Consider the following 6457-nt stretch of genomic DNA (forward strand, 5'->3'; position numbering starts at 1 on the left):
CTCGAGTATTATATTGAAACAGCTCATGAAAATGAAATTACATTGCATTTTGCTTAGTAAATAGCTGGTTCAGTGTCTTCCCCAATATATTTTATTTTTTTTGCGTGTTAATTAGACCTTTTTATTTTTGCTTTTTTTAAATTTAATTTTTATTTTATATTGGAGTATAGTTGATTTACAGTGTTGTGTTAGTTTCAGGTGTACAGCAAAGTGATTCAGTTATACATATATCCATTCTTTTTCAGATTCTTTTCCCATATAGGTTATTACAGAATATTGAGTAGAGTTCCCTGTGCTGTACAGTAGGTCCTTGTTGATTATTTTATGTACAGTAGTGTGTGTATGTTAATCCCAACCTCCTAATTTATCCCCACCATCCCTCCCTTTGGTAACCATAAGTTTGTTATTGAAGTCTGTGAGTCTGTTTCTGTTTTGTAAATAAGTTCACTTGTATTATTTTTTTTTAGATTCCACATATAGGTGCTATCATATGATATTTGTCTTTCTCTGGCTTACTTCACTTAGTGTGATCATCTCTAGGGCCATCCATGTTGCTGCAAACATCTTTATCTCATTCTTTTTTATGCCTGAGTAATATTCCATTGTTTATCTATGTATCACATCTTTATCCATTCCTCTGTCAATGGACATTTAGGTTGTTTCCATGGCTATTGTAAATAGTGCTGCAACGAACAGTGGGATGCATGTATCTTTTCAAATGATGGTTTTCTCCAGATATATGCCCAGGAGTGGGATTGCTGGATCATATGGTAGTTCTATTTTTAGTTTTTTAAGGAACCTCTATATTGTTCTCCATAGTGGTTGTACCAACAAAAATTTTTTTTTAATAAATTTATTTTTTTATTTATTTATGTTTGGCTGCATTGGGTCTTTGTTGCTGCACACGGGCTTTTCTCTAGTTGCAGCGAGCGGGGGCCACTCTTTGTTGTGGTGCACAGGCTTCTCATTGTGGTGGCTTCTCTCGTTGCGGAGCATGGGCTCTAGGCGTACGGGCTTCAGTAGTTGTGGCACGTGGGCTCAGTAGTTGTGGCTTGCGGGCTCTAGAGTGCAGGCTCAGTAGTTGTGGCGCACGGGCTTAGTTGCTCCGCGGCATGTGGGATCTTCCCGGACCAGGGCTCGAACCCGTGTCCCCTGCGTTGGCAGGCGGATTCTTAACCACCGTGCCACCAGGGAAGCCCCCACCAATACATTTCAAGTTCTGAAGACAGCCTGTTGCTCAGCACTCTCTGTGATGTGACTGGTCATTGTAGTGCTGAACACAGCAAACACTGAATGAGTAAAGGACTTTATATTGTGAGTACAAATAGAAAATTTAGAGTTTTCTGACCAGATTAGGGACTTGGGTATTCCTTCTGCAGCCGGTACAGCAGAGCCTGGGTTCATCGGTGCCTGGACTCATGAGAAGAAAAGGGGCTGACAGTGGGGAAACGTGAATGCATTAGTGCAGAGATGTTAATCGGCCACCAACTGGGATTATTGAAAATCACCATATAAGTTGCAAAAAATGGGGCAGAGGATGTAGAAGGAAAGAAAGGTGCTCACTAAGGCAAGGATTCTTTGGGAAGCTCTGGTCTCAGGAAAGGATCTGGTTGAATGGTTGGTCCTGTGAATGTGTCAGACTGGCTGGTTGTGTCTGTACAGAATGAAAACCATGTATCCGCTGGCCAAGATCATGAGTCCAAAAGACAAAGTACTCGGAGGGCTTTAAAAAGCTGCCAATAGTGTGGATGTTATTTTGTCAAGCAGAGTACTAGAGCAGTATCCCAAATCTTTTTGCTTTTTAATGTTTGTGGTGCTCCGTTTACCAGACACATGTGAAAACAACTATATTTACAAGCAAGTGCAAAATCCATCACAGGTAAATAAAGAAGCCAGTGTACTTGGGAGCCTTTACTTTAAGATTTGTCCACGTGGAGTTTCTGGGGCTGATCAGGATGGCCTGTAAGATACTTAAGAGACAGGTGGTGCTGAAGGACACAGCCGTGGCCAGGCTGTGAACATAGAAAACAAGTTTGCATCCGAAGTCACTGAGGAAATGTTTCAACCCAAAGGCTGCCATTGTGTGGGGAAGTCCTTTAGAAAGGAGTACCAAGGTATTGGCAAAAATCAGGTGCCTGAGAATCAAATCTAGGGATTTTAACCTGTATCCCTTGAGGTGAATGATGACATTCTGATAAAGAAAATAGAAATTCCCTAAGATTCCAACTACAAGTCTGTGATAAGGAGATAACCCCTATTGCCAAATCCCTGGAGGCCATTCGGCCACCTCCCAGATACTGAGATTCATATTCAGAGTAAGACGGCACTGCAGGAATATGTGAGTTTTATGTTACTGGTGACATGGCAATTGAAATTCACTATTCTTCATTCAGAAACACTCCTATTTTCCATTAGGAAGTGGTTGCATAAGTGATATTGTTTTGTATGTAACAACACTGAATCTTCAACTCTGAGATAAGTACTGTTGTTGTCATTTTCCAGACGAGGCGACCCTAAGTACAGATTATAAGAACCATCCCAACTCGCATCCCCCTAGGTGGCAGCGTCAGAAACTGCATCTGTGTTTTCTAGCTGCAGACAAGCCTCTTCACCAGGATCCTACATGAAGAAAGGTAGTCAGTTTTGCTCTTCACGTCCTCAACATCTGTATTTTTTTTTTTGATGTCCTTTGCCATACTTAAGTGGTTTTATCTTCATTAATAATTGTGATGTGGCAATTTTATAATTATGTTTATAAGTTTATTTTATAGGCCAGTGTTACCTATGAATAAATCTTTAAAATGCAAATAAGATGATAATGCACCAACTACCATAAAATCCTATAAGAAAGATCATCCCAGACCAAGTGTTGGGTTTATAGGGACAATAATGGTTTGATGTGATGATGGTAACAGAGATGCATTTGTCCTTATCCCAAGAACAAGCATAAAGTGAGAGCAACCACCAGAATCTTTGTACTATAATATGATGGGCTAATCTCTGGGCTTTGAAACATGTATGAGACAAAACACTAAAATAGAGATTAAACTATTATTGATTACATAGGATATAATTGGTTAACAATGAAGGAGGATTAAATGAAACTCTGTGAGGAACAGTATAATAATTATTGAAATAGACTCAAATACAAGTATTCCAAATGATATCCAGAAGTCATGGAAACAAGTGCAATGAATAAGTTTAAATATTAGATTTGGTGTGAGCCTGGGGTTGACATTAAAACATTTATTCTTAACAGAGAAATATCAGAAGATACATCTGAAGCTGCAAACTGTCAAGTCCCAGATCGTTTGCTCTGAAACCCACAAACATAATGCTAATTGTTTTCTGAAATGGTCATTGCCTAATTTCTTTTTTTAGGGGGGTGGGGGGTGGGAGGGTGTGATCTCTTCTTTTATTGTTTTTCCAAATTTCAGAGCAAAAATCCACAAGGAAGACAGCTAAAGTGGATAATGAATATTTGCTGATGCCTTTCACTTGCTCTAAGAGCAAAGGGGAAAAAATCCACGCGGGACTGAGCGCGGGACTGAGTTTATCTTCGTGACCCAGACAAGGCCCTTAGATAGGTCTCCAGAAAACCCAGAGAGGAGAGCTCTGTGGCCGCCTTCTTGAAACCAGGGGAGGAGCCCGAAGGCGGGACGACAGAGGTCTGTGAGTAGTGAACTGCATGAACTAAGACACCAAGGAACTGAACTAGGACTCTCCCTTCCTCTGGAAACCTGACTCTGACAGGTAGCGATCCTTAGCGCTCCTTCCAGGAGTGGGGGGCGGTCGGGCCCGTTAACCAAGGGATAAGGTGCTTTGAAATCCCCTGTGAATTGCTGGCTAGAAAACAAATGGGTCTGCGTAGGAGCAACTAGTCCCTGTTGGGAAAGCACTTTGTAGAAGCTGGGCCGGAGAGAGGGGAGGGGTAGGGAGAGGAGGGGAGAGCCGGGTAGCCACAGTGAAGGGAGCTTGTGCGCTGGGAGGGGAGGCGAGGGGAGGGGAAAGAGAGAGAGGAGGGAAAAGGGGAGGAGAGGAGGGAAGGGGAGGGAGGGGAGAGGGGACAGGAGAGGAGGGAGGGAGGGGACAGGAGGGGAAAGAGGAGGGGGGGAGGGGAGGAGCGATGGGGATGGGGGGTGGGCTTAGAGGCCGGACTCTGTCGCAGCCCAGCCTGCCCAGGCCAGGGAGGAAGGAAGCTGATAAACCACCCCTGCCAGTGGCTATTGGCTGAAGGGCCCCCTAAGCCCTGCATCCCCCAGTCAGCCCAAGGCTGCCTGCACCTGCCCGGTCTGTGCCTAATTTCAAGAGGGATAATAGTTTCACCATAATCAGAGCACAGGTTTTTTTTGTTTTTTGTTTTGTTTTTGTTTGTTTGTTTTTAAACCCACGTGGAGATAAAATTACAGCATCCATTTTAATATGTCCAGCTTAAGAGGGAAAAGGAAGATATTTATATTGTGGTTTCAAAGAAAAATTAATCAGTAGTCAATGTAAGAAAGAAATGGAAAATTTTATACCAGTCAAATTAAGGATTATAACCCAGGAGCCAGTCCCCCAGGGAGCTCTGAATACTGTTCTGAGAGGGCGAAGGCCAGTATATATGTGGATTTGGGGAAGGGGCTACATGTAATCAAGCACACATCTTGGTAGAAGGTTTCTGCTGATCAAAGGGAAACAGACATCTTAATGGTTGTTAATGGTTTCAGTGCATTTCTAAGTATGGGAAGATGAAAGAATTCAGGTTCATAAAAAAATTTCTCCTGAAAATATCTAACATTCTGAAGGCTGGTTCTGCCAGTTTTCCCGGAGCAGAGAGTGGCTTATCCTGATCTTTGCCTGGAATTCCTGTCAGGGCGGCTGTAGGTCAGTGACTGCGGTGGCTAATGTCTTGATTCTTGTAGAACTGGATGGTGGGCAATATTCTTTCTTTTTTTAAAAAATTATTTATTTATTTTATTTTTGGCTGCGTTGGGTCTTCGTTGCTGTGTGCAGGCTTTCTCTAGTTGCGGTGAGCGGGGGCTACTCTTCATTGTGGTGCGCGGGCTTCTCATTGCGGTGGCTTCTCTTGTTGCGGAGCACGGGCTCTAGGCGTGTGGGCTTCAGTAATTGTGGCTCGCGGGCTCAGTAGTTGTGGCTCGAGGGCTCTAGAGTGCAGGCTCAGTTGTGGCGCACGGGCTCAGTAGTTGTGGCTCGCAGGCTCTAGAGCACACAATAGTTGTGGTGCTCGGGCTTAGTTGCTCTGCAGCATGTGGGATCTTCCCGGACCAGGGCTCGAACTCGTGTCCCTTGCATTGGCAGGCGGATTCTTAACCACTGCGCCACCAGGGAAGTCCCACACACAGCTTTCTTTCCCAAGTCACGGAAAACAACAGACCTTTTTTTGCATAATTAATCAAGAAAAGGTTATTCTCACCAGCTTACTTCTTCAGCAGGGCTCAGCTGGTGATAGAGATGCCTGGATAATTTAGTTACATAAGTATGACATTTTCATGACTGCTTATATTGTCTAATCATGAACATAAAATCCATGATGCTGTCCGAAGACTTTTTTTTCATGATCACCAGAGAAATGGCAAAATGAAAAATATTTTTCTTAATATAAACTCTGGGTTCTTGTTCAATTTAACAGCAACCGGGACCTCTGACTTGATTTAGAGGAACATCTTTCAACACGTAATGATGTCTCTAGGATGTGACAGGATGAGACACAACACAGCCACAAATGAACATGCAGAGCCCTTCAACGTCGTTCAAAGGCATGTACACTGAGGTTCCTGGGCAAGTTTGTTGTTGTCGCCATTATTATTATTTGTTTAGCTTTCTTTTAAAAATATTTATTTATTTTGGCTGCACCGGGTCTTAGTTGCAGCATGAGGGATCTAGTTCCCCCACCAGGTATCGAACCCCGGGCTCCCTGCATTGGAAGCTCGGAGTCTTAACCACTGGACAGCCAGGAACTCCAGGAAGTCCCTAGTTTAGCATTTCTAATGTTCCATTTTTCAACTATAACATGTGTATTTATCATTTTTGACTTTTGCTTGGTGTTACAGTTTGTGGTGACAAGGTTGAAGCTTCCTTAACCCTGTCATTGTGGAAAAGAGCAAAGGTTAAAGAATTCTTCCACTTGACATTCCAGGAAACGGCTTACTGCCAAGACCCACCCTTCTGCATATCACTGCATGAAGACTCACCCTCGGCCCCTTGTTTACCTGGGAAAAAGCCAGAGACAGACCCTCCAAATTCCCAACGATTGCTCAATTATATGGCGCCGCCCGCTGCGCCCGGGGCCCCGCCCACCGCGACCCGAGGCCCCGCCTCACCCTCCCAGGCAAGGTCCCCGCGGAGACCCGTCTTCTCTCCACGACCCGCCCCCTGACGGTCTCGCCCCGCCCAGGCCCCTCCCCCAGACCGCTCCGCCTTTTCGCTCCGCGCGCGCGCAGTTGCACACAGACTC

The sequence above is a fragment of the Eschrichtius robustus genome, chromosome 19 (assembly GCF_028021215.1).
Source record: "Eschrichtius robustus isolate mEscRob2 chromosome 19, mEscRob2.pri, whole genome shotgun sequence".
Taxonomy (NCBI): Eukaryota; Metazoa; Chordata; class Mammalia; order Artiodactyla; family Eschrichtiidae; genus Eschrichtius; species Eschrichtius robustus.